This window comes from Prionailurus bengalensis, chromosome D1 (genome assembly GCF_016509475.1).
Source record: "Prionailurus bengalensis isolate Pbe53 chromosome D1, Fcat_Pben_1.1_paternal_pri, whole genome shotgun sequence".
NCBI classification, from domain to species: domain Eukaryota; kingdom Metazoa; phylum Chordata; class Mammalia; order Carnivora; family Felidae; genus Prionailurus; species Prionailurus bengalensis.
This window is the reverse complement of record NC_057346.1, coordinates 93,657,752-93,678,567: the sequence shown is the minus strand read 5'-3', so window position 1 is coordinate 93,678,567 and position 20,816 is coordinate 93,657,752. Positions and strand designations below refer to the sequence as shown.

The 20,816-nt window shown below is 38.6% G+C and overlaps 1 protein-coding gene across 6 annotated transcripts in view; it reads left to right on the top strand.

Annotated features, from left to right (window-relative positions):
• Positions 1–20,816, top strand: part of LRRC4C (leucine rich repeat containing 4C) — a 1,209,844-nt gene that overhangs the window by 1,165,077 nt on the left and 23,951 nt on the right. For 4 of the 6 annotated variants that reach the window (XM_043580988.1, XM_043580986.1, XM_043580987.1 and 1 more), the window contains 2 exons: positions 20,098–20,149; positions 20,401–20,467. The exons of 1 other annotated variant lie outside the window; for it this stretch is intronic. The gene's annotated coding sequence lies outside the window, so the exon portion shown is untranslated. The remainder of the gene's footprint in view (positions 1–20,097; positions 20,150–20,400; positions 20,468–20,816) is intronic. One more of the 6 variants, XM_043580990.1, reaches the window with a different exon arrangement.

The window sequence follows — 20,816 nt, the reverse complement described above, 5'->3', positions numbered from 1 at the left end:
TTATATATTCTCAGGAACTTATATTCACATACAATGTATATAAATGTATTCGTATAAAGGTGTATAAATCCATGTGAGGGCATATTCATTAGTTTTTATACTGTTGTGAACTAAAATGGTTTTTTGCAGCTGTTTTATAAATAAATGTCTGTTGTTAGAATTGTTCATAGGAAAGTTAAAAGGGAAAAGCTGAAGTAAATATGAGATCCCAGTGACTCCAGCCTTTGCCCTTATGTGAGGTAATAATACAAAGGTGATGGCTTCTAATTAAAATAGAACCGCCATGTCATGGTAGCACTGATTTGATTTTCCCTACCTGCACTGCTCAGAAATTATACATTTAAAAGATGTAATTAACAGAAAATTAAAGATTCTCCTTCATTCGTGTTACGTAAAAGATTCCGTGCTCCTTTTCTCCCCCAGCCCAGACTCCTCGGCTGGTGTGGAGCCTTTTAAGTTGTGTCTTTACGCCACATGAGTCAGTGCATTAATTAGCTAAGCAGGGCTGTGATCATTAGCTCCCATATGAGGTCTCTCTTCCCCCTCTGACCTGTCACAGGGCAGGATGCCTTTGGCTGCCGAGAAGGCAGGAAGCCTTTGTCCTCTGTGCTTCCAGCTTTAATAAGCTCCAAGGAATGCCCCTGCATGCTGTGGAGATTTTCAGGGTCCTTTCCTTCTATTTAATATGACTAATCCACACAGATGTGAAGTGGGTTCATTAACTTGAAACATGGGGGAGGTTTGGAGCCAGACTAGAGCAAATCTGAGAGAGCCCCTCAGTCCGAAACCATCTTGTTACGTTGGCCATTGTGCATCCCTACCTTTTTCTTTTCCCTCTTTGTCACTTGTGTCCAATCTATATGGCTTTCCCTAAAATTGTAGTCTTTTTAAAATTTTAGTCTTTTTAAAAAATTTTAAATGTTTATTTTTGAGAGAAACACACACACACACACACACACACACACACACAGTGTGAGTGGGGGAGGGACAGAGAGGGAGACCAGAATATGAAGCAGGCTCCAGGCTCTGAGCTGTCAGCATAGAACCAGACATGGGGCTCAAACTCAGAACCTTGAGATCACGACCTGGGCTGAAGTTGGACGCTTGACCGACTGAGCCACCCAGGCACAGATTTAATGACCTTGCACACCTTATCTTTGCCCCTTTGAACAGTCCTCCTTCAAACAAATTTAGTCACCATTTGATTTTGCCAGGAGCCTTGGAATAACCTCTGACCCTCAATAAAACAATCCCCCCTCTAATCATGTTCCCTCCTTTGTTTCCTTATCTCAAATCTTTTTTCCTTGGGGAAGAATGGTATCCATAAATGGCTTTGAATCGAAATGGCCCCCACCTCAAGAAATGGCCCCTTTCTACCCAGCATTAAATCTGAATTTTACCAGGACTCCAGTAACATGTCTCACCCTATGCAGTTGTCCACCCCTTTATTCTACTTGGCCTGCTTTCCCATTGTCTCTCCAGAGCCTGTTCTGTCGTAGAATATCACCACTACTGATTTCTCTGGGTAAACATGTCCCAAACTAGGACATGGGGAACTACCTAGGCCCGCCTTCTGCTAGTGGTGTTTTTTTATTTTTCCTTAGTGCCTTGTATTAGTGACTAATTTTCACATTGACACATTTATCCAAACATAACATCACATGTTTACAAACATCTTAGCTGGAATTAATTAAATCAAGGGGTATAAAAATAGCTATTAATTATTATCTCCATCCCATTATTTTGGGAATATGCAAATGAGCAATATTTTCCATTCTGCGTCTTCACTGATACACAGTGCTACCACTTGCTGCTTCTGTTACAGTGTTACAGAGAAAAATGGTTGAAACAGAGTCTGTGGACTTTCAAGAAAAAGCTTCGATTTGGAAGACAGCAATTTTCCCTGTTGTGGTTGGAATTTGGAGTATTATAGGCCCTATTCTGGGTGGAAAGCTCTAGGTGTTCTGGTGAATAGTCAGGAATGATAAATCCGATGGTTAATATTACTGATGGGTATATAGTAGAAGTGCCTTAATTGTACTCTGGAATTCCCCAGATGAAGCGCGTCTTCATTTTATCGACGTGGACTGCATGATTCTCTGGTCCAAGGGGTCATAATGTAGAGAAGGATAAGCAGGAGGCATTCAGGGAACCCAGGATGCTGCTATATGTACTTACATCACGGGTATGCCCTAGCAATAATTTCAACCCTTTTTGGCTGTGACACATAATAAAAGTACATTTTACATCTCCACCCAGTTATGAACACATATATTTATAACGCAGTTAAAAACACGTATATATCACAAAACAGTTTCCACTATGCAATGCACTCTGATATTTTCTGTTCTATTCTCTTTCATTGTGGTTAATTCAGGTCATGATCCATAAATTGATTTCGTGACCACCTAGTGGTCATTACCCAGTTTGAAAACCATTTTCTTGTAGAGCTGCACTGATGCAACTTGTTCACATCACATTCATCCTGACAGTATGAGAGCTTTAAAAAATTTTATATTAATATTTAATGTTCTAACAAGAAAAGTACACATATTAGAAGCATACATATCCACTGCATTTCACAAATTAAATGCACTTAGGTAACCAGTGCCCACAATAGGAAGCTGACAATGTCCTTACCTCGGCCCCTGCCCCCCAGCCCCCACCTTATGCAGTCCCCAAGGATGATCACTATCAGGACTTCTAAGGGTCCGGACTAAGTTCGCCTATTTAGATTACATTTACTTGTTTGTGCACTTTATATAAATCATATGATACTCTTTTGTATCCAGCTTCATGTGTTCACACTATATTTGTGAGATCCATTCATATTGTTGTGAGACTATATAGGTTTGCTCATTCTCATTTCTACATCGTATCCCATTCAGTGCCTGATCCGTTCATTTGCTGATGGTCATTGGGACAGTTCTAGTTTGGGCTTATGAGGACTAAATCACAATGCTCTGTGTGTTCTAACGTGTGCCTTTGGTAAACATACACTCATGTTTGTATTGGCGATAGATACCTAGGACTGGAATTGTTGGGTCATAGGCATGAATATGTTCAGGTTTATTAAATACAATCAAACTTTATTCTAAAGTGGTTGGACCAGCTTATACTTTCACCAGCAGAGGGATTATTTTAATTTTTACAATCTAATTAAATTTTTTATGTAGGAAAAATAAGTCTCAGAATTGAAGCAGGTTACCAAAGTCACAGGGCTAATACAGTTGACCTTTGGATAACACCAATTTGAACTGTGTGGATCTACTTACATGCAGGGTTTTTTTTTCTATAAATACAATACAGTACTGTAAATGTTATTTGCTCTTCCTATGATTTTCTTAACATTTTTTTCTCTAGCTTAATTTATTGTAGAATATAGTATATAATACATATAACATGAAAAATATGTGTTAACCAATTGTTTATGTTATTGGTAAGGCTTCCAGTCAACAGTGGCCTATTAGTAAAGTTTTGCGGAGGTCAGAGGTTATACATGGATTTTTGACTACGTGGGGGTCAGTGTGACTCATCCCACATTGTTCAAGAGTCAACTGTATATTGCAGAATTGGAACTAATACTAGATTACAGGGTACAAAGTCAATGTTTTTTGTTTGTTTTTTCCTCTCTATTGCTTATTAATATTTATGAAGTCCTCTATAGAGGTCCCTTTGTCTTTTTTTCCCATTTCTCCAGGCCTCCTCACACACATGGATACACAGACACACACACATACTCTGCCCCGTGCAGATACACACATAGACTCCCACAATACTCAGATTCAAACAAGGACAGAGGTATATACTCAGACACGTACATACACATACACAGAAGCATATATAGACACATACTACCGTGGGCATAAAGGCACTTGCAGACTCATACACAGATACACATAGACACACATCAAGACACATACCTGAAAATGATATACTAGGTTATATGTCATGTTTCACATTCATAATTTTGCCCACCACAGAACAAATTCCTTAAGCTTATATTTGTATGATGCATGGTTTCCTAATAAATATCTGTGCATATATTTACTTTGAGGGAGATTTTTTAAAATATATTTTTAAGATTTCTAGAGAAATATATTTATATTCTACTTTGGTAACATGCCCTGAGCTTTAATTACCAGACGGGTATCAATTATAAATTCTTCCCACAGCATCCACAGGACATACCTATGTCCACTTAATTCATAACCTATAATATCTAATTTAGGGTGTCTTTTCTCCCCCCTCCAAGAACATTTTCTATTCAGATTCTACTGAATTATTGAAAGGAGATAGTTTTGCTAATGATTGAAATGTGGCCTCTGTAATTTCAAGAAATAAATAGAATATATATATATATATATAAGTTTCCTATTGCTGTGTTACAAATTACTAAAAATGTATTAGCTTAAAACAACATATATTTGTTATCTCAATTTCTGGGGGTAGGATTCTGGACACAACTTGATAGGGTCTTCAGTTCAGGTGTTCAGAGAGCTTCAATCAAAGTATTGGCCAGGGTCTAGATGAACCTTGGGGTTCTTTTCTGAGTTAAAGGAGTTATTGGCAAGATTCAATTCCTTGTAGCTCAGGACTTAGGCTTCATTGCTGGCTGTCCACAGGGCCACACGCTCAGCAGCTAGAGGCCACTTACAATTTCTTGCCACGTGGCCCTTTTACCACAACATGGCAGGTTAATTCTTTAAGGCCAGCAGATGACTCTCTCACTGCAGTCTCCTAAGACAGGTCTTACATAGCATCATGTAATTGTAGGCATAACCTGTTACCTTTGCCGTATAATGTACTTCAATCAAGATAGTGACTGTCCTGCCACTATTGTAATTTTACCTTGGTTGGAAGCAAGTTACAAACCCTGCTCATACTTAGAGGGTGGGGAGAGTATTCCGTGGTGTGGCTTAGGGTCATCCTCAAATTGTGCCTACTACACATGGCTTGAGAGTTTTCTTTTACTTGGTATTTCTTTTCTTCTTAAAGTTTATTTTTATTTATTCTGACAAAGGGAGAGAGCAAACAAGGGAGGGGCAGAGAGAGAGGGTGAGATAGGATTCCAAGAAAGCTCCATGCTGTCAGCACAGAGCCTGATGGCGAGGCTTGAACTCATGAACTGTGAGATCGTGACCTGAGCAGAAATCAAGAGTCGGATGCTTAACCGACTGAGCCACCCACGTGTCCCCTTTTAGTTGGTATTTCTAACCTGGTAAGCATAATTGCTGTTATGTTATCATAAGCAATTTCTATTTATAGGATATATTGAGTCTAGAAGCAACTTACAGTCTAATTTATATATGACAACATATTGAATTTCAGAATATACACATATTCACACATACATAGATACAAATATTTATGTATGTTCTTTTAATTTCACATCCTACTATAGAACTGAAATCAGCCACAGTTCAATATATACATTGATACCTTGCCACCAAATGTCTTTATAGTGTAGATATGTTACAACCCAGTGATTTCTTTAAGAGGGAGTTTATATTACCTTACTCTCACCTACAGTATGAATCAGAAAAGATTTAGAACATCAAAGGATGTGGTGACTCCTTTTGAAATGCCGTTCACTTTGTTCTAAACCCTCTGAGAGACAGCCAATCCTTATTAAAATCAAACCTTCAAGATAACGTGAAACTATCATTCTCTCTGGGCCGTATTATAAAATTTGCTTCAAAATAGATCTGAAACTTTTAATGGGTATAAATGTTCTTGCACATGGTATGGCGGATTGCGTATGGATAAGATGCACTATGCTTTCTGGGAAACATGCCAAGCAGTGGCTTAAGGGGACCACTATAAGGACTTTTCTTGCTTGGCTCCCTGACAAATGGCGTGTCTGCTTAATCAAGACTAGGTGCAATATGGTTGCTGCCCTTTAACAAAACTATAATAGAAGACAAAAGACAGAAGAGATAGGTAGTGGACGTGATTAGAGGGATAATGAAGCTTGTAGATGGGGTGAGATGGCAAATGAGAACATCTCATCCAGAAAGGCTATGAGGAAGTTGGGAGTTCAATCCCGTTTCATGAAAGTGATCACAGTAAAGATTTTCCAAGCCTTTCTTTCTGAATAGGTACTTAGAAATACAAGTTAAAATGCCCATCTTTGAATTTGGACAGCCTGGACAGGAAAACTGTCTTACCAGCTTTCACCAAGTTGGTTAACCTTATTAAGTCACTATTACTTTCCCATTGAAGTGGATGGAAATGACACGCCTTACAGAGAGAGTTGGGCATAGTACTTGGCCCCCCAACACACAACAAAACGAGGAAATAAGCAGAAAAAACTTGTGGCTACAAAGATGACAAAACCCTTGCAGGTTTCTTCAAGAAGTTCACAATCTAATGGTGGGGAAGGGGTTGTTACTCAGGCAAAAGAATTATTACAGAGCAACCTGCTAACTCCCATAATAGTGGGGAGAAATTGTAATCTTCGAGAGAGAGCAAAGATAATCAAACAAGCATTGCCTTGCCCTCTCTCTTACCCTGGGCCTAAAGGAAGCATTTTTTTAAATCCATTCCATTTGTGTCTCCTTCTCTAATTCTGTACCCAAAATTCTTAGAATCCATTTTCCTTTAACCTTTCCACCAAAGAAAAATGCCAAAAGGGAAGCAAAGGTGAAAAGAATTTGCAGCTGGGATGTTTATGAGCTAATGAAGGTCAGACTGAGTCCCTGGAGAGGAGACAACAAAATTGGGACTGCAAATGACATCTGGTACAAATGGTCAGTCTTTTTTTTTTTTTCCCAGAACCAGTTTTCCAGATAATAAAAAGATGATGACGATGAGTAAGAAGTTAAATAATGGGAACTATGAGTATGATCCATTGTCCCCTTGCACTCATTCATGAATATTTAAAATATTGAGTTCTTAGCCAGATTAGAGTCTTTGTAGTTTTTATGGTCTCCGGGGGTAAGCTTCGCTTCCCCATTTCTCTCCTTCACCATCAGCAATGGTTTCTAGGATTACAAATCAATAATGAGGAAGGGACAAACCTGTCACAATCTCAATTGCTTTTGTCTTTGTAGCTCTGCACAGAGTATAGAATATGTGGCAATATTTTCAGATTGGTTGGTGTGAGAACATATGAATTGCAACAAAAACTTCTATGTAGGGTGGGGTTTATCCACATAAATTAGAATGTAAATGTTTGTGGGGTTTTTTCTGTTAATAATACTTTTAAATTGCATTTCTCTTTCTTGCCTTGCCAGCTGTTAGAGACACCAAAAGCCTATATTTTTTGCAAATATTGAGTTGGGATAGGCTTGCAACTTGGCCTTTTTTCAACCTTTGGCCAGTCAGATCAGCTGATTATTGCAGGAAATTGATGTTTCAAACACTCCTATAAAAAGAGTCAAGAAAAGGGAAAATCTGGGACAGACATTAAAAATGAAAAACCAAACACAAAGTCCAAAAAGTTGTGCAAGCCCTACATTAGGTAAAATTATATCGTAATTATTTCTGGTATACTCTTTTCTAAAAACGTGAGAACTCACAAATACCCATTGAGGCTAACAAGAAGTACTCTACTGCAATGGGAGAGGTCCCATTCAATGCCTTATTTAAAAAAAAAATAGTGTTTATTTTTTGAGAGAGAGAGAGAGAGAGAGAATGAATGAGCATGGGAGGGGCAGAGAGAGAGGGAGACACAGAATCCGAAGCAGTCTCCAGGCTCTGAGCTGTCAGCACAGAGCCCAGTTCAGTCTCAAACTCAAACCTCGAGATCATGACCTGAGCTGAAGTCAGATGCTTAACCGACTGAGCCACCCAGGCGCCCCATCAATGCCTTATTATTTGTTTATTTTTTTCTTTTTTACCAAAAGTATTTACCATTTTGTATTTTCCAAACATCTGTTGTCTTATGTATTTCACCCACTCCCAAGTCTACACACACACACATATATGGATATTTTATCTCATTTTTTTAGGTTCTTTACATTTTTCTGTAGTAGTGTATGATCCAGACAATAAGACAAGAATTATTTATTGTCTCTAATTTTCAAAAAAAAAAAAAAAGAAAAACTCCTGGATGTATCCTCTGTCATGATCTCTTTTAGAAATACCAGATACTTTAAAAATATTTAAGCACTAGGAATTGTTTATTGCTGATTACAAAATAATTCATATGAATGAATTTGAGAGCCCTTTTTTTCAAAAACTGCTGTTGTCTTCATTATCAATCATTAGCAAAATGTGAAGCAAAACCAGACAGAAATAAGGTTAAAATTTGAAATTTAAAATCTGAGAGTGAATTTCTATCTGAAAATTCATACTGTGGACCCCTTGTGATTTTGAATTCAGTAAAATTATTATAACTATCATTTTAAACTAATACAAACTGTAGATGTAATTATAAGGAGATTTCATTTTTTTTCTCCCATTTAAAATTTATTCATTGGGTCTAGTTTTTTCTTCTGCACTTAGATGAAAACTATCTGGTAATGTTTATGTAATGTAAGACACCATGGAAAGTAATTGACATATCCACGTTATATAATATTCAAAACTTTGAACTTATTTCAATACTAAGATTCCTGCCTTCCCCAACATAGTCCCGATTTCAAGTAGGAAGCCTGATGTCGCAGACTGGGGAATGGACATTGCTGGTTTCTTCTCTGTATTGCCACGGAACCTTCTATTCTTTCTCTTCTCCCATCTGCCTACTCCTAATTCTGACTTTTATTTGTTGTATCATGGTTAGGGAAAGGAGTTAGGTGTTGGGCATAATAGCTTTTACTTGCCTGGTGCTGTCTTGACTTGATATCAAAATCTTTGGATTTGCCAGACATTTGAAATTGACTTTCTTAGGGTAGCTTTCTTCTACATGTGTTCTTTGGTGACCGACCCCTTCTCTTTGACTTTTCCCACATTTGCTTTGGTGAGAGTGAGACTCTCTTCCCTGACATATCACTTACTCCATCAGCTGCTAGTCATCCAGAAATACTTTCAGATTCCCTCTGGTAAGTTGTTTACCTCATCAAGCAACCCTTTTGCACAGGATCCAAAATATCTTTAAGGCTGTCTCATCAACTCCCTCATATGTGTGATCAACATTTGGTCTCTTGCTTTTGAGATTTTTTCAGATGGGATTTAGATACCACCCTCCTATGTCTACTCTACTGTGCCATCACAGCCTTATATTCTTAGTCTTGAGGTGAAGGATAGAAATCCTTGGAACTCTTTTTGGAATTGGTCTTGGAATTGGTGATAGTAAGTCATAACCCACTGAAAGTTCCTCAGAAAATTCTCTAATATTCCTAATGCCCCTAAGTAAGCTGAGGGTTAGGCCGTAGAGACTACCTACCACTTTCCTTAGGAGTAGAACTCACAGTATAGGTCTCTCCAAAGAAATCCTCTTCATGAGCCTTCTCTGGTTCATTGATGTCCTTGTGAGAGATTATTAGCAAGAGATTATTAGCTGTGCAAATATATGACAACCACCACTGTAAATTTGTGCCCTCTTCGAAATGTATCATCTTCTATGTCTTGGTTCCTTAGCTAAAACCACCATTTCAATATTCTCTCATTTGTATAACAATGCAGAGAGGTATCGTTTAGGTATAGTTTATAGTTGATTTTATGAAGACATGAGAACAGTTCTTAATGTTTTTGATTTAATAATTATCTGAGTGACTTATCATGTACCAAACATTATTCTAGGCATAAGAAATAAGATAGTGAATAAGCTATATAATGCCCCTCTATGCATGAATCTTATAGTCTTCTGAAAGCAAGAATATAGTTTTAAAAAGAGGAAAGTAAATAATGTAATTTCAGAGAAAGGAGATGAGAAACAGTGTGCAGGTGATTAAGGGGTCCTTTTAGGGAAGTTTCTGAAGGAAAATCTGTGAGAAGCTGACATTTGTACAGGAGTTATTAAATTAATTCGGAATAATTGAATCCATATCATGGAAGAAAAATATACATAATATACATAATATACATATGCACATCTGGAGAACTATGAATAATAAGCATTGGAAAGTTTCATATGCATTTCTGGATCTTCCTCCATTAGGACTTGGGAAGAAACCCTCTTTTCTTCTAGGGAAGATTATTTCCTGATCAGGTTCTCCATCTTTCTCTTCACTGGGTCCCACACATCTGGCTTGCATTGGGATGTTTGTGACCTTGTATCAGGGCTCTTATTACATTTGTAGACTATTCTTAGTCTCTGCTAATGAGATCGCTCAGAGTTCGCTTTGAGTATCACATCTTAATCACTTGATTTCTGCAGACGTTTCCTTTCTCCAAATAAACTCCTCAAAATGCCTGCTGCTCTGCACTCATTAACCTGGGAATGGCTTCTCTAACTCCAATTTGAAAATTCTCCCCGACATCCGAGATGCCTATCCTGATCAGGATTCTCCAAGCAGTTGCAATGGGAGGAGGATTTTAGACTCTTGAGTGTGAAAAAAAAAAAAATCAATGACCAAATTTCCATCTGCAAGGGAATTTTCCCTTTATGGAGACACGGGGACTTCACTCTTTTGTGGTGCAGTGCAGCATAGTTAATATCCACCCAACTCCACTATCTGCCCCATTCCCACTTAATCATTTTGTGCTCAGTACGGTTTAGGTGACTCAAAGATAACAAAATAGTTAAGGAGTAAATGAATGAGTAAAGAGATGAATATTCATCAACTAGGAAGTTTTTCTCTCTTACAATCTTTTTCTACTCGTCATGTTTATTTATTTATTTTGAGACACAAAGCATGGAATAGGTGAGGGGCAGGCAGGGAGGGAGAAAGAGAATCCCAAGCATACCGCACTGACATGATGCGGGGCTCCATATCACAAACCCTGAGATCATGACCTGAGCCAAAATCAAGAGCTGGATGCTTAACCAACTGAGCCACCTAGGTCCCCCTCTTTTTCTACTCTTAACCCACAGTGGATTTGATACAGCCTTCGTGATGAAGACAGTAGCTCTCATTTAAACAAACCCAAAGTAAGAATAGAACTACACGTCAGTGTAAACATCAACAACGTTTTTCCACTTGCTGATGAATGTTAGGTTGGTGACCTGTATTTCTATAGAATTGCCACTTGGGGTTACATTGGATTACATTAAAGATCTTTCAGATGCATGGATGGTCTAATCCAGAACCAGAGAGGAGCAGCTCCATGGTCACCCTTGCCAAATATTCACATGCCTGGGAATGTACAGGCATGCCCCATTATTGTGCTCTGCTTTGTCGCATTTCACAGATACTGATTTGATGGTATGTGTTTTTTGCTTGTTTTTGTTTTTATTTGTTTGTCTTTTTACAAATTGAAGGTTTGTGGCAACCCTGCGTCAGGAAAGTCTGTTGATGCCATTTTTCCAACCACATTTGCTAAGTTCATGTCCCTGTCACATTTTGTAATTCTCATACTATTTCAAATGTTTTTGTTGTTATATTTGTTACGGTGATCTTTAATCGGTGATTCCAACTCTCTGAAAGCTCAAATATGGTTAGTTTTTATTTTTTTTTAAGGAAAACCGTACTTTCAGTTAAGGTACGTACATTTTTTTAGACATAATGCTATTGCATACTAAATAGACTAAGTATAGTATAAACAGAACTGGTATATGCACTGGGAAACCCAAATTTTCATTTGATGTGTTTTATTGCATTAGTCGCTTCACTGTGGTGTTCTCCAAGGAAGGCCTGTATCTTTTTGCTATGCTTTAAGCTTGCTGTAATAAGACTATTTCTAAATACTGTTGGTTTTAGAATACGAAATCCTAAAATTGAGTATGCATTTAAGGGACAAAAGAACAATTATATACCATAAATGATACATTGAAAATATAGTTGCAGATAAATGTCATTTTGAAATCAAAACTGAAAGTTGAAGTCATTCTGAAAACTTGAGCCTATTTAAAAATAAGCTTATTAAGGCCCTTAGAAGAAGAAATACTACGCAGGCACTCTGGAATGTCTTGTGGGAACAGCTCATGGGGAATGAGGTCAGGGAAAAAGGAGAAAGATCTCATGTTGCTTTATTTGTCCCCTAGAACCCAACAGTATATTATTAGGCTGCCAGCCACAATCCCATAAAATGGCTTGCTCAAGATGAAAATTTGGCCTTTATTAAGGGATTTCACTTACGAACTATAGCCCATTGCCATCTCTTATCTCTACCTTTAGCATGCTACTCAGGACACTTTAAAGCTCTGTTCTCTATCAGAACTTCAATCTCATGAAGGAGATACGTTATACTTGACTTGAAATTATTTAAGGAGATAAATTATACTTGACTTGAAATCCTAATTTCTTCAGAAAACATAACTAACAGAATAAGTATTGTTTTTATTAAGCCAGTTGCTTTGTTTATTCAGAAGGAGTCCCTGAAGTAGAAAGACAATACAGAAGCTATAGTTCTCTAGGGGTTTAAGTACAGACCGTATGTAGGCTGCTGACATGGTAATCGTTGTATAATTAGGCTCTGAAACTTTGTTAGATCTGTTCCCGGAGAGTTTTCAGTTCCCTTGACCTGAAGAGAATGGGTAAATCTCTGACATTCCAGGGAATAATCTGAATGGTGTACCATTTTCAGGGTATAACCAAATCACTCACCTTCTGCTTGGATGTCCCAGGGAACTGTATTGGAATGATAAAGAATTGCAAAAGCCTTGTTTTAAAATGAGATCGGTTACTGGAAAGGCAGACTCTTGAAGTAAAGTTAGACAAAGCACACCCAGCCATAGGAACTGGGACCAAGAGCTAGACTTGTCCCAGAGAGGATAATATTTTCAAAGGTCTAAGAATAGCTAGGGAAGTAGAGGTGATCCCTTCACACAAATACTCTTCTTACAGGGCATATGGAGCGTGGCAGTGGTGAGTTCAAGAGCAGATGATATTTGGACAATTGTACTGGGTCGGTGGCATGAGGTAGTTGTTTTGGTTTCTTTAACCACCATCCCCATATGTTATTCCTAAGCAGATATTCTTGATGCCGCCTCCAGAAATAATCTTTAATTTTCTAATTCTCTCTATTCTTACTGCTGCCACTGAGTATCAAGCCACTCTCACATGCACTACTGATCTGCTGTTGACCCCTTCAATCACTTCTCATGTATAGCCAGAGTGATAGCTTAAAAGTCTAAACCAGACTGTATTATTTTCCAATGTGAAACTCTGCAAGAGCTTGTCATTGCATACAGAATACGAAGAAACTGTTTTCCCTGGCTCAGCAGGGCTAACTCTCTGTAGTGGATTGAATGGTGGCTTCCTAAAAGATATGTCCACATCCATACTCCCAGAACCTATAGATGTGGCCTTATTTGGAAAATTATATTTCCATATGTAATTAAATTGAGGGCCTTGAGGTGAGATCATCCTGGGTTATCCACTTGGGCCCTAAATGCAATGGCAAATGTTCTTATGGGAGACAACCCATAGGAAAGACATATGGAAAAGAGAAGAAGGCCATCGGAGGCAGAGATCAGAGTTACGTGTCCACAAAACAAAGAAAATCTGGAGCCACTGGAGCTGGAAACAGCAAGGAAGAATTCTCCCCTAAAGTCTTTGGAGAGTCCTGCTGGCATCTCAATTTTAGGCCTCTGACTTCCATAAGTGGGAAAGAATCAATTTCTGTTGTTTTATGCCATCAGGGTGCAATACTTGTTGTGGAGACCAAAGGAAACAAACACACTCTCCATCCACATCTCCTACTCTTATGCTTGCCTACTTTATTCCTACTAGAGTAGCCTCTTTCTCCCCCTTGCTATTCTTTAAGTATAACATGCTTCTTGTGTTTGTCTGTTTGGCCTGCTGCAACAAAACCCCACAGACCAGGTAGCTTATAAGGAACAGAAATGTATTTCTCATAGTTCTGGAGGAATGAAATCAGATATAGGGAGTCAGCATGGCCCTCTTCCAGGTTGCAGACTCTCATGTCTTCATGTGGAAGAAGGAGCAACAGAGATTTCTGAAGTCTCTTTTTTTAAAGGTACCAATTCCATTCAGGAGCACTTCATCCTAATGACTTAAGTACTTCCCAAAGGCCCACCCCTTAATATCATCTCATTCAGCATTGGAATTTAACATATGAATTCAAGGCAGGGGACACAAACATTTAGCCCTCAGCACTCCCTCAAACTTGGAGCCTCTATATTAGCTGCCTTCTCTACCTGCAGTGGTTTCTTCTAGATCTTTCTATGTCTAGTTCTTTCTTGTCATTATTTAAGTTAAGTGTTTGTTTTCTTTTAAGTTTATTTATTTATTTTGAGAGAGAGAGAGAGAACAGGGGAGGGGCAGAAAGAGACAGAGAGAGAGAGAGAGAGAGAGAGAGAGAATCCAAAGCAGGCTCTGCACCACTAGCACAGACCCCCATGCGGGGCTCAAACTCACCAACCATGAGATCATTACCTGAGCCAAAACTAGGAATCAAACACTTAATCTACTGGGCCACCCAGGCACCATAACTGTTTCTTTTGCAGAGGGATATTACTAGACCAAACCAATGTAATATTTCCCTTCAGTAATTCCCTATCTTGTCACTCTTTTATTTTCATTTCAATACTTATCTCTACCTGATCTTTTCTGGTTTGTTATCTGTCTAACCCCTAAGGGGGGATGCTCTGTGAAGTGAGAGTTTCTCACTGTCTGACTCACTTCAGAATTCGGAGTGTCTAGAGTAGTCCCAGATATTCAGTAAGCATTTAATTAATGTTGAATGAGATATATAACAGAAGGCTGTCAATTCTGATGAGGATTAAGGTGATATGCTAGATATCTAGCACTTTAAGAAACAAGCCAGGTCCTTGGTCATTGAGGTCCTGAGATCTGGGTTATGTTATACTACCAAAGACTTAGACTTACAGAAGAGGACAGGAATCTCATAAGAGATCACAGATACATATGGAGGCATGGTCTTGGGGCTCAACTGGTACAATTTCCCAAAGTGGTGTATAGAGTATAAGCTATTAGAGCGTAAGATCAGAGCTAAATCTGGAACAACAATGTCATGAGGTGGAGTGTGAGAATGAAGCTACAGAAGATGGCCAGGATTTCTTCTGCCGGTAGCTGGAGTCCATTGCCCACTATTAACTGGAAAGTGGGACTCACAACATTGGGAAAAAGTCAGGCACGGGCAATAGGAGACAAAGACCATGACTCTCAATCGCTCTGGTGAAAAGAAAACTTGGCTTTCTAATAATCTAGATGCAATTTTTTAGGGAACTAGATCTAGGGGACTAGATCCTTCCAAACAGGGCCAGCTTCAAATTAGGCTTAAGTCTGAATGCAATAATTTAAAATGATCCCATATGATCTCGATGGTACTACAGCATTGTAACCTAAAAGAGGCCATATACAAAGGTAGGCTGACACTGAGTACCCACGTTATCTAGCTATGAGGGTGGGGAGGGAAGAATATCCCTGGTGATGCCATTATTTAGCCTTTTTTCTACCTTACCAGCTGTTTAAGAAGCTTAATGAGGACATCCTAATCCAACTCACAAGTTAAAGAATGCACATCATCGGAGGATAAAGAATGTCATCTGAGAATAAAGTAAACCAAGAAGGACTACTGTGTAATCAGGAGGTCTTGGAAGCTATTCTGTTAGAATCACCATCTTAGTGAATTTTCCACAGGTGGGAAAGTAATCTAGTGCAGTATCCTTGGAGGGTCTTTGTGATTTCTCATAACATTAGCTTAATGACAGCAGCCAGAGACCCGTGAAATCCTATTTGGAGGCATGCAGCCATTTTAGAGTTCCCAGAGATAAGGTCTGTTGACATATCCCCTCACTGGGTAAAGCTTGTCCTGTAGAAGTTACTTTAGCATTTTTCATTGCCTCTGACTTTCCCAGAGGTTCTCTGTTGTTATTGTTAGCTGTATATTTTGAAAACAAAAAAACAATCAGGTTGAAGAAAAGGCCTCCTGTATGTTTGTGTCTGTGGGAGTAAATGTGGAATAAAATATATATAATGCATGGTGGTTGGTATTTTGTGTCATTTATCTTCACTTGTGAGGAGGAATGGGATAAGTCACTCATGACTGTGTCAGTCCTGATCCATTCTTCATCTGTACACTCATGAAGATGAATGCCACATTTACACAGACCACAGTAGCATGTGTCCTTTCAGACCATAGATTTAGATTGGTTAGAGCAGGAGGTTGACTCGGTGCTGTTATTTGAAAATCAAGGACACTTTTGTTGTATCCTCCCCTATTCCCACACATCCTGATCTCCAGTGTTAAACTAGGATACCACTAGCAGCTAAAGAGATATTTAAGTGGCATATAAAATATTTATATGTTATTTATATTTATAAAATGTTTGTATAATATATAAAGTATATTTTATATTTTATACGCATGTCTCTACTTCAGATACTCACTTCCCTTTAATCTAAAATTTTTATTTTTTGTGTATTCCCAACACAGTGTTCTACAGTAGCAGTTGATTAATAGGATGTCTTGGTTCTCACATGGTGATAAGTGGTACAATCAAGAAAATACTATGAAAAAATGATATGTATGTGGTTAATTCTCTCTTTGGGCAAGTCAGATGACAAAGGAGCAAGTCAGAATAGAACTATTGAGAATTAATAATATTTGAGCAGCTTTATTAAGAAAAACCAGCATGGATGCCTCAGTTTTCCATGATGTATGAATGGCTGTCCTATTGGATTTTAAGGCTATGGCAGAGCAAGTGTCCTGTCTGCTCTATGCTTGCGGACCCTGCTATAGGTAATCAATAGAAAATGAACCTTTTATAACTCAGTACTGAGTGTCCTTATTCTGGTTTTGTTTGTAATTACTGTTCCACAGATTGACTATCTGAAGTTAGGAGACTTTGCATTGAAATAAAATTATTGGCTCTTTTTCCCTTGATTGGTACATGAAAGTTTATATAAACAGAAGTAAACTGAAAGGATGTCCATGAATTCCAGAAATTTGATTGACAAATTGTACATTTCCAAAATCACTGTCCCTCTTTGGAAACTTAGCTTGAACCATAAGAAATTGCTGATACCAATAGTTTTTGATTTAGAATGCGGAAAGTTTATGATTTTACATACTGATGAATCTTATAATTCTATAATTTTATATACTGATGGATTGTGTGATTCAGATTCAGCGTGTACATTCAGTTGGTTCTTTCTGTATATAACCAAGTAAGCTATTTAATTCACTTATTCAAGAAACATGTATTAAGCATATACTATATGGCAGTTACTGGGCTATACATGCACATAAAATGGAATATAGTGCCGATCTCAACAGAGCATGTTGTCTAAAGATGCAGAAAGACACATGGTAGGCAAGTACATCATGGATGGCTAACACAGTAGTTGATAATTGCTCAATAAATGTTCTTTTTATTATTCCCATATTGTACAATGTGTTTATAAAAAAAAAGCACAAAAAAGTAGGTTCCTACAAATTTAGAGAACCTTGTAATGATTAATGGCTTAAGTACCTCTTTCCCTTCCTTAGCTTGTTCACGTTGAAAGACTATATATTAGGCAGAGCACTAGCTTAGATCTCTAAACACTTCTTGTGTAACAGTTATCATATATTAGTCTTGTCCCCTTGAAACTTGATCACATTACTTAACTTCCTTATACACTTTAACATTATCATTTGCAAAATGGAAAATTATAACCTATTTCTACCTACCTCCCATAATTATGAGGGTCAGACAGGATAATATATATGAGGAAATTATCTAATCTGTAATGTATAATATAAGGGGTCTGATAGGACCCCTCTATGTGTGAGATAAAACTGAAGAAGCACACAAAGAGAAGCAGAGACACCAGATATTGGACCAGGCTATAGGAATCACTGAATTATACAGATAGAAAATGGACTAAGGGGGCGCCTGGGTGGTGCAGTCAGTTAAGCGTCCGACTTCAGCCAGGTCACGATCTCGCGGTCTGTGAGTTCCAGCCCCGCGTCAGGCTCTGGGCTGATGGCTCGGAGCCTGGAGCCTGTTTCCGATTCTGTGTCTCCCTCTCTCTCTGCCCCTCCCCCGTTCATGCTCTGTCTCTCTCTGTCCCAAAAATAAATAAAAAACGTTGAAAAAAATTTAATAAAAAAAGAAAATGGACTAGGATGTAGCAGTGGAAGTGAAGAAAAGTGACAAGATTCTTAATATACAGGATTTCCAATGTATAGGCAATAGAGTGTCAAGGTGATAGGGTGTAGAGGTAACAGGATGCAGTAGTGAGTATGAAGTGAAACAATGGAGATTTAGGGGGACTTTGGTCTGAGCTGCTCAGAGGATGATCCCCGGAATGGTGCTTGGCATATCTACCGGTAGGGGCTTAAAATTTTTTGTTGAATGAATGCATGAACGACTGGAGTTGCTATTAGAAAATTATTGGGGATGAATGTCGAGTTGGAATCAAGAGTGTTATTTTGGACAGATTGATTTTCGATGCCTCCATTGGAGGTCTCAAGTTAGCAGTTATACGTATAAGTCTGTACCACAGGCTGGAGGTATATGTTTGTCGATAGCATTTAAAGCCACCATGGGATCACTTGGAGAATGAGTATAGACAAAGAATAGGTCCACTAACTGAGTTCTGGTGCACTCCAGGGTTTCGTAGGCCAAGAGATAAGGCACAACTAGTGATGGAGGCAGAGCAGATTAACCAATGAGGTAGAAGGAGAATTGAGAGTGTGGTTTCCCAGCAGCCAAGTGCAGACAATGTTTCAGAAAAGACAGGGTGGTCACTATGTCAAATACTGCTAATTCTTGTCTAATATGAGAACTGAGAATTGGCTACTTATTTAACAATTAACATGAGTTTTCTCCTCCCACCTTTTCTTTACCCCCCTACACACACTGATTGTTACCCACCTCCTTGCTTTCACATTTTCATAAATCCCTGACCTGTTAACTTGTCACTCACATTTCATGATGTGTCCTATCTGAAGTTCTTGCAACCATGAGACTTGGGGAAAGTTTCTATACAATTGAGTTACATGTCTTTTAAAACCAATAACAGAAAATCCACAGATCGTCTCTGAAATAAAATTTCATTATAGTCAGTTTTACTTATGTAATAAGAATAATATTTACTAGCGGTATGTTGCTTTGAAGTTTGAGAAGCACATTTACTTGCATTATCTGTTCCAAACAAAACCATCTTAACACAGTAAAGTGCCCCACTTTGAAGCTTACACCATCAGACTATGCCACCTGCTAACACCTCCTTGTAGGAGTCCCCAGCAGACCCACACTTCACTCCTCCTCATTCCTTGAAGATTTTAACACCTGCCTCCCTGCTGTTCTTTCCAATCCTACTCTTGATAGAATCTTGGTGATTTCAATATCCATGTCAGTCCCTTGATCTTGATTACTAATTGTGTGGGCTTTTCCCATCTGTACTTGCCCAGGGTTTCCGCTTTGTATAGTTCACACCAACTGTATGTCTAAGCTTTGGCTGTAAAGACCTGTGTTTGTGGGAATTAAAGATTCTTTAGTTTTCTTGATGATGCTTTGCAAAATGCCAGCTCTACCTTTTCACATTTCTTTGCTCCAAGTCCTGTGTGGCCTTCAATCTCAGATTCTAATTTGCAATCTGCCATTGCTGTAGGAATGTTGGGAGGGGATGGGCAGGAGGAGGAGATGTTAATATCTCTCTTGTTTTCGGGGTGTGGAAAAAGAAACAACTGGAGTTGACAGCTGATGTCTCTATCAAAGTCTTAACATCCCATTTGACTTTAGTAACTCAGTGTGTTCTGTTTACTATTTCCTGTCCATCCTCAAAGTGTATTCTCTCATTTGATCTTAAGGGGCAGTTTTGATAAAGACTGGATCTGAGAGAACATGTGACTTGTTGAAGGGCGTGCATTGGATGAGTCAGAACCAAGTGTAGACGGCAGGTCTTCTGACTCCAAACAGCATTTTTTCATGGGCCTTAAAAAATGCATTGTTCAAAATGGCCAGTGGTTAAAATAGCTGCCTTGGCTCTCTGCCCAGGAGAATGTTAAAATACAGTGGCAATTCAATAAATATTGTCACCAGTGTCGTCTGTGGCGATGGTGGTGGCAGCAGATCCAGAAATGTGCTGAATTGTTCTAATGGATGCTTTCTTATTTTTTTTATTTTTTTAGATTGGCAAACACGTTGCCTGTTTACAGCATAGAGACCACAATGGAGAGCTAGGTGGGTGATGATTCATGCTAAATCTTCCCCACAATATGCTGAACACTACAACAGCAGCTAATGTGAAGCGGCTCATTATACACTGTCGAATCCAATAACAGCAACGACTGGCTTTGCTAGCACGAGCAACTTGTGGGAAGCCCAGTTACTGCAAACCACTACTGGATTTCAAAAAACAGGCTGCAGCATAGTAGAAAAGACATATTCACTGAGTCATATTTGCAAATTTCTTGTATGTTTCTCTTTGCCAGCTTAGAAACAGCCTTCATGTTCCCAGCCTGACACCAGAGATGACTCTCCTTGGGATCCACTTCTCTTGTGAGTGCCTCCTCCTTTAGTTATGTTTTATGGACTAAAGATTTTATAAGGGTAGGGGTGGCTCATAGACAAATCTGGAAATGTGGTTCCCCTATAGAAATATTCCCAAAGCTCCCTCTCCACCTCATCTTCCACCAGCCAGTCATCCCGTACACACAAACACGTTTACCTTCTGCAGTACAGCATCCGTAGGTAGCATTTCTATACACAGAGAAATTGTGAGGCAGCAGGCAGGAACACTGACTCCTTGCTGTATGACTTATGACAATGTGTCTTTTTGTCTCCATTTAATTGTAATCTTCTGGAAGGCTGAATCCTGGATTTATTGATCTATTTAGTTTAATGTCTA